At 38.4% G+C, this 8,089-nt stretch overlaps 1 pseudogene; it reads right to left on the reverse strand.

Annotated features, from left to right (window-relative positions):
- Nucleotides 1–279: 279 nt before the first annotated feature.
- LOC133704635 (protein CHUP1, chloroplastic-like) lies at nt 280–7,254 on the reverse strand (annotated as a pseudogene).
- Nucleotides 7,255–8,089: the final 835 nt, after the last annotated feature.

An 8,089-nucleotide genomic window follows, 5' to 3' on the forward strand; every position in this document is an offset into this window, starting at 1 on the left:
GAACATCGAACCAGACAAGTCTAATTCCCAGGATAACTTCTGATGCTCTTTTATATTTTAAGTTTCAAGTTTCTGTAACAAGGTGAGGTTGAAACTGTGATAATTGACAATGTTTTGAACAATCACAAATCCTTGTTTACAGGCTTCCAGCTATTCAGTCCCATGTCGACTTTATAGCATCTCACCAACGCTATGATACCTGAAATCCATTTTCTTCTTGCATTTGTGTTACCCAAACTAAGCACGCGTAAGCAAACAGGGAACCAAAGGACAAGAAAATTTATAAATATTTCCTTGTATAAATTCACTTTCCCTTTCTTGGCTCAAACTGGACTGATTTTATCTACAATATCCATTCTATATGAGACGCAACATACAACAGAAAGGCTAAGGGAAAAATTATGATCCTTCCGTCTTATTCTCTTCTCCCATTTGTGAACTTACACGGCTCCTCAGTTCTTCAAAAGCTTTCATGCTCTCTGCATCGAAGCCTCCAGCAAACTGGAAATAGGTCCACATCAAGAGACAAATTTGCAAATTGATAATTTGTTTCAAAGTTTTAAGATTAACTTGTAATTAGATTCTATGGAAATATAGACACCAGAGAGAATTTGCAACTACCCTGGCAGTACCATAAAGTGTTCGTCTAATCACCATCTTGATGATTTGCACTTGAGTGTTCAAATTTAACATCATGGAGATAAAATATACCTGATGAACACGGAAAGCGAAACGAACCCCTTGCAGTACCAAAAACTCTCTGTTTGGTTCTTTCTCAGGTCCGCTCATTGCATCAAGTTCTGATGCAACACGCTTCATGTACTTTCTTGCCAACTGCACTGATGAGAGCTTGATCTGCAATGAGAAAGATGTTATACGACCAACTTTTATTATTGAAACAATGGATGTTTTTCCCTTGAATGATCTTCATTTTTTTAGATACCTCATGCAAACATGAATTATTCTTGTATCATGACTAAATTTTATCCATTACTAAAAAGATAAAGCTGTCTTCAAGGTCATTTATCCAAGACAAAATGTGGGGTAAATGCATCTTGCTGAATCATAGGCATGCAAGAATTTCTCATGACCTTGTTCATCATATCTATCCACTGATAAATATGCTATAACTGGTTAGATATGAAATTATTGATAAAATGGTAGATTCCAAGAACCAAAGATGGAAATCCAAACAATGGTTTCAGAACTAGTTCCATATATGAAAATGAATCAAAATTATGTCCTCACGTTTTAAGCATACCTTGCCAACAACTCCTGAATCTAACAACCAATTAGCTGGGATCCCCAACTCCTTGTATCGTGAAACAGCCATGTCCCTTGTACGTAATAGAGCATATACACTGTTTTCCACTCTGGCAAAAAGTTGAAGAAAAAACAAGACAGAAAATCAAGCAATTTGAAATAATAAACTATCTCCCAACAGTTCATTATGTTAGAAGGTATCAGGCCACCACTATAATTCGTAGGAGATTACAATTAGAATTAATAATTTGAAACTCCATACACAAAATATAGTAGTAAGTAGTAAGTTTCACTTCTCCCCAGAGTGCTATAATCTATTGAATTAACAAGCATGGGAAGAAGATTGTACATACTTTTCGAGAAATTTGTACATCCTTTTTAAAGCAGCTTCACATGGGAGGATGGAATCATCAACAAAAGAGGTTACTTGCTTCTCCAATTTCATGAGATCCTGGTACTCAAAAGCTGCTTCTCTCAATGCATCAGCTTTACTTTCAGGCCAGTCAAAGTGCTTGAGAACTGCTCGTTCATCAACCTAATGAAATAAAAAAAGAAGTTATGTTCAGAGTCTCAGAAAATAACCTAGCAGCCAAGGAAAAATCACGTTTGAAATTATATGTCAGGTGAAGTTTCTCTCTATGCTTCTACTGTGCTAGTTAAAGCACTGAAGGAAACAAAAAGTTCATAGATTTCTGGAGATTAAGTTATGGGCTAAAGTACAATTCTAAGTGGGGCAATAATATTGAAAGTTATATGATGAAGGTGTCGGCATGATGATCTGATTGTGGCATGCATATATGTTCCATATTTCCTGAAAATATCTTTGCCCTTGAACTAAATGAGATACCTCGTCCCTTTTTCATCTTAAGCAGTCATTGACATACCAAGAAAGATAATTCCTCATCGAGCCAGTTTACAAAGGCCACCAAGTCATCTATGTTGGAGAAGGAAGCTGCTCGAACTTCAGTTGCCAATGACTGGACGAAATCACCTTGAGTTTCAACATCAGCTTTTACCTGGATCCAGCACATGCAATTTCACATTATCGATCAGAGCAGTGAAACTATTTTATGAGCAAAATAAAAAGGTAAATGAAAGTACAGGCAAATATTTAACGCACAGCCAACAGGAAGGATGATCTGTTCTCGATTTCCCCAATCATGTTGCTGCGAGCATCTGTTATATTAGATGTTGAAGAAATTAAAGAATGTATCCTTCTTTGCCTCACGTTTCATCAAAGTCTGATAAAACTCAACTAGTCCCGGAGCCCGGTGAACTTTATCACCACTTCCTACTCCTTTTGGCAAGCTTCCAGGAGTAGGAGGTGGACGAGGCAGTCCTCCAGGCAGTGGAGGCGGTGGCGGCGCACCTGGAGGAGGTGGTGGTGGAGGTGGCACTCTGCCTGAAGGATTGAAATTTGTAGCAACTGGAACACCAGCAGATGGTTTTGGAGGAGGCCGAGGCACCTTAGGAGGCCTCTTCTCAATGTGGGCAAGTTTCATCTTGCTTATTATCTGAGAATCAACATCCTTACCATCATTAGATTGGTCATTTGACCCACCAGAGGCAACTGGTTTCTCTTTTAATTGGGAAAGTTCTACTGGCAAAGTTACAGGTTTATCTCTCTTCCCCTTTGTTCCAAAATCAAAATTTGAACTGTCACCAAACCTTGCTGCTCTTGCTTGTTCTGCCTTTTCCTTGACATGCTTCTCCCTTTCTAACGCCAACTTGTGTCTATCTTTATAGGCAGGATACTTTTCATCTAAAACTCCTCCCACTGATTTAGACATTACTTGGAAAGATGAAGCGACAGAATTTAGTGAGTCACCAGGAGAGTCAGGAGCATCCTGCTCCATCTTCCCAAACGAAGTGATGGCTACAGTATCACCTGCATTCCTTAGCATCAAGGTTTCCAATGGACCCCTTGGTCGGTGGCTCATGCTAGTCCTGCTTGGAGATCCTCCTGAGAAAGATCTGGATGGCAATGAAAAGGAACTTGAATCATCTTTGCTTCTGCCCCATTTCTTCAGTTTTTGAATTAAACTAGGTTTTTTACTGAAACTGTATCTGCTAAAGGAACTGTCAATGGCAGTATTGTCAAAGTCCTCAGTTCCAGGAGAAGACGGGTGAGAATAGTTGCTTTCAAGATCTGTGTCTCCTTGTCCTTGTTCTGACCCAGCATATTCTAACAATAGTTGTTTAGCCCTCTCCTGGGACTTGGGGCTCAGACTTTTATTGAGATCACGAACTGAAACTTTTACTGAAGGTGAGTGGTAGTTCCGGAGCTCATACCTCAAGCATGCATTGACCCAGCGAAGATACACTAGCTCTTCAACTTCACTAAACCTGTTCATTTGAAGTCCTTCCACTTGTTTTAGCAGTTCTTCTTTTGTGTGCCTTAAATTGTTGGCCTCCTCTCTTACCTTCGCAACCATTTCTATCTGCAACACCAATAGACAAAGCACATCAAATACAAATTAAATGATTGCATACACAAACGCACATGACATGTTATGATGCAAAAGACAAATTTAACCATTCCTCCCTACTTATTTTGTTGAACTATATTATAATTAAGAATTTATTAGATATCTGTAAGTACTTAGTCCTATTTAACATCTCAATCTTGCTGTATACTTCACTGTGCAACAGCTACTATAGAAAAAGGTGTTAACTACAAAGGCAAGCATGTCTGATTGTTCCTTAATTCTCCAAAGTAATTTTGCACCTGCTGAACTCATTCTTGAAAGGAAACATGTTGCATGGATGACAGCATATCTCTCATAATAAATGAAAGAGCTGCAATCTGAATTTAAATAATATGCCACCAATCACCATCTAAATAGGCTGAGGAAAAAAGAAAGAAACCTCGGGAATGTGCCTAACATCTTGGGCGAAAACCATGTTTCTTACCTCTGTCATATTGGAGAGGGACGCTACTTTAGCTTCAGCTGCACCCAGCTTAATAGTCAACTCTCTCTTTTCATGCTGAAGTTCTTTGTTCTTCCTCTTAAGTTCCACAACTTCAACCTCCAACTCTTTCGCAGCTTTCAGCCTCTTTTCAGCCTCTGCATCTTTTTTCATGGCTTCTTGTTCTCTCGACTGAAGACCAGAAACCTGTTGTTTGAGCAATAATAACTGGCCCTTTGTCTGGTTAGCATTAAGCTGAATTTGCCTCTGCAGCTCCTTTATCTTGTTCCTTGACAGTTCCAATTCCTTCTTGGCAGAAGCTCCCAGCAAAATCTCTTCTTGAAGCTTCTTCCTCTCAGCTTGCAGGGAGTTGATGGTAATATTAAGTGTGTCAATCTCACCTGTCTTAATTTTGAGCTGCCTTTGTAATTCGACAATGTCTGATTCCTGCTCCTTCAGCCCATAGTACTCGAGCAATTCATCTTCAAGCTTCACCTCTCTCTCCTCCAATTCTTTTACTAGGTTGCGCAAGCATTCCAGTTCACTTGCATTGTTTTCCATCTCAGTTTCATAAATCATGTCTTTCTCTGCCTTGTCAAACTTTTCCCCATGTAATGGATGATCCATTTCCCCAGAAAAAAGATCTTCAAATTGAGGTAAAATATCTCCGTCTTCCATACTAGGTGAAGTACCTTGAGCCCGGTCAAAAATGCTACTAATCAATTTAACCTCTTCTTCTTCTTCTTCTTCTTCCACCTGCAATGTATATTTCACATTAATTCAAAATAAATGATGAAAACAGTACCTCACATATGTGGTCGTGATTGAGATACAAAATTAATGTTACTGTATATACTTACATCTTTCTCTTTGAAGCTATCATCAGCATGTGTAAAATGCTGTTTGTCATCTTCTTTGACTTGATGTTGCTTAAAGCTTGCTTCACCATTTTCTGAGTTTCAATTCGACCAGAGTAACCAAAAAATGGCAAGAAGCACATAAGCATAACAGCACAGCAAACAAGACTTGTAAGAAAGTTTGCGATCTACATAAACTATACAGCTTATATTGCATTTATAGGATGCTCTCACTGCTTCTGATAAAATATGTAGTGATGAATATAACTCGTAGAATTTGTTACCTGAACGCTTAGCTGAAGAGTCTGATGACTTTGCAGTTTTTACATTAAGCTGTTTAACTGTAAAGGCTGCAATTGAAGCAGCAACCAGGAAGCCTAACCTGACGATCATGTAGGTATTGTTGGTAGCAGAATCCTAACCTTCCACTCATCTATAGAAATAAATCAATCCCAAAACAACTCTCCACCCATGTTTCCTTATCTCCATAACTGAAAATTCAAGCCATCATGGCCCTGGAAATGCACCAAGAGCTATCCAGAATCTGTACAGCCAATTGAGCTTAATAAGAAATACCAGTGCAAAGCCTGTATAAAACCTAGATTAGAAAATCTATAATCATATGCAAATTCAATGACTTTATCTATTAGTTTCTAGGAAAGTCTGCGTTATCATCTTAACAGGTTTACAGACCTCTCAAGAACGACTTGCTTATCCACGAAGAATTCCTGGTAGCAGAATTCCAACCGTCTTGCTAAGAGCTACAGAAACCACCAATATAACCAGTGGCCAGTTTGCTCCAGAAGGTTGTTTACAAATTGCAAAAATTTGGTAGATATATCATCTTACCATTTTGTTTCATAGGAATGTATAGAGTTAAAGAAAACCAGAAAGCAACCTGAAAGAGAAGAGATACTGTAATTTTTAAGCAACAACTTAAAGCTCCTCTGGTGTCTATTTTCTTACCCGTGTATCCCAAGTAACTGTTGAGCAAGTAAAAATAAAAAGTTATACTTAAGAGTGGACTGTCTGGTCTTTTATTTTATGCCTCTTAAAGTCCTAATAAATGATTCTGTTGGCTGTTAATAGTAGCTAATGCTTAGGTGTCCCACTGGAACCCTATCTAGCAGATAAATATTAATCTCTAGTTGATCAGATCTCAAAGATCAAACTATTAGTAGACTTTAGATATCTGATTGACCTTAGCCTTTTTCTGGGTATTCATTTTCATTGGAAGAGTGACCACAGCTTAACAGGTGTGATTTAAGAAAGATGGGTCCTCCCCAGATAACGCCATGCTTCCTAGCAATTGGATCATTTGTTGGCAGAAAGTAAAATTTTGATTTAAGGAAAGGGATCAAGATGAAAGGAAAATAGAAAAGTGGGTTTGTGGAGGCAAGTAAGGCTGTAAGGCTGAAATTTAATTCCCGGCTGTTTGCTTAATGGACAGGAGCATGTGTAAGAAGAAAGCCAAGCATATAAAAAAGTTAGGAGGCGAACTTTTTGGTGATTGATTGCTCATTTCACATGATTGCCCTTTTTGGCTTTTGTCTAGAATTTCTCATCTCTAACTTAAGAATTTGGGTTTATTTGCTGAAATTCTTGTGTTCGTCAGACCACCTTCTATCTTTTGGATTTTTAGGATGGCATATTTGAAGGAAACTCCTAAGATATGATAAGGTCACATAATAACATCTTGATAAAACAATCTTTGCTTTCTCATCATCTTGACAAAATAATCCATATGCATTCTTCAAACCCAACAAAACATGAGTTAATCTATCACGAGAGTGCGCTGGAAAATTCAGAAGCAGACAGAAACACTAGCACCCGTCAATATCTATTGTAGGCCGAGGAGTTTATTTGTGTAAACTGCTCAATAAAATAAATCAACGAAGCGAAACAAAAACACACGAGTTAATATCCTTTTCTGGGTCTTGAAAAATGAGTGGTTACCTCTGGCTACACAGGCACAGTAGCAGCCAAATTATATGATCCAAAACCAATTCAGTGACCATGGGCTCTCATTATTTTTGTTTCTCTTTTAGCGCTCTGCTGAAATTATAGCTAATTAATTATAAGCATATGGGTCGTTTTAGGCACCACATACCAGAACATTAGGTAGTCTGTTCCTAACACGAACAAAAGCAAAGATTGTCCTCCACTTTTCAACAAATCAGCAAGGACTGACCCCTATGCTGATATGACAACAAACTACATTTACAGACGTAAAAACAAAATTTATGGCAAGATAAAAGAAGGCATACCAGGTATGTGTCATGAAGAAATACTGGAGCCAAAGCATGTCTGAATACTGAAGGGTTAAGCATGAGCGAAGCTCCATTTGAACCACAAATCTTGGCTTATGATGGAAGCACTATTGGATAGACAAGGGAAAGTGGAGTGGATAGCTTGCAGCGCCAACTCAAGTGCCTGGGCGGCAATGACTTTTTTGAAAGCTTTGGCCTCAGTAAGTCACACAAAAGCACTCATTCTTCCCAAATTACTGGTTTGCCCAAACTTGATGCGTTAATCACTTGAGCTTTATGCCAGGCACTCTCCTTCTTAGTGAGCATGCTTGGGATAAATTGACAGGTACGTGAAGCTTGCACAACCAGAGCACCGAGAAGTGAGCTCTGATCCTGATGTTTACTTTCTTCATGTAATTATAGCACTTGCATAAAGGAGTGCTTAATCTTATGGCTTAATCTTCACTCAAAGGTTTCGTTTGAAAGTTTATATGGCACATTACTAATTGTCCTGAAAATTTCCTAGCCTTCCCCATACGCGGAGGTTAGGACCGACAACTAAAGATGTAACATGAAAACTTTTCTCAAAAATCTTCAGATGAACATCTTGGACGAAAACAAAACCTTCTGTTTCGATTGGTATTCCAAACATCAAATCAAGAATACATTCATTCATCAAGAACAATCAATGTACGGACAAAGTAGAAACACAGCCTGTCCCAGCCCCTAGGGCATTTATCCCTTCAGCTCTAACACCCTGTTTATTTTTACATCATTAAAAAAATTTAAATTTCTTTTATTTTTTTCTTT

This window comes from Populus nigra, chromosome 10, assembly GCF_951802175.1.
Source record: "Populus nigra chromosome 10, ddPopNigr1.1, whole genome shotgun sequence".
Lineage (NCBI taxonomy): Eukaryota > Viridiplantae > Streptophyta > Magnoliopsida > Malpighiales > Salicaceae > Populus > Populus nigra.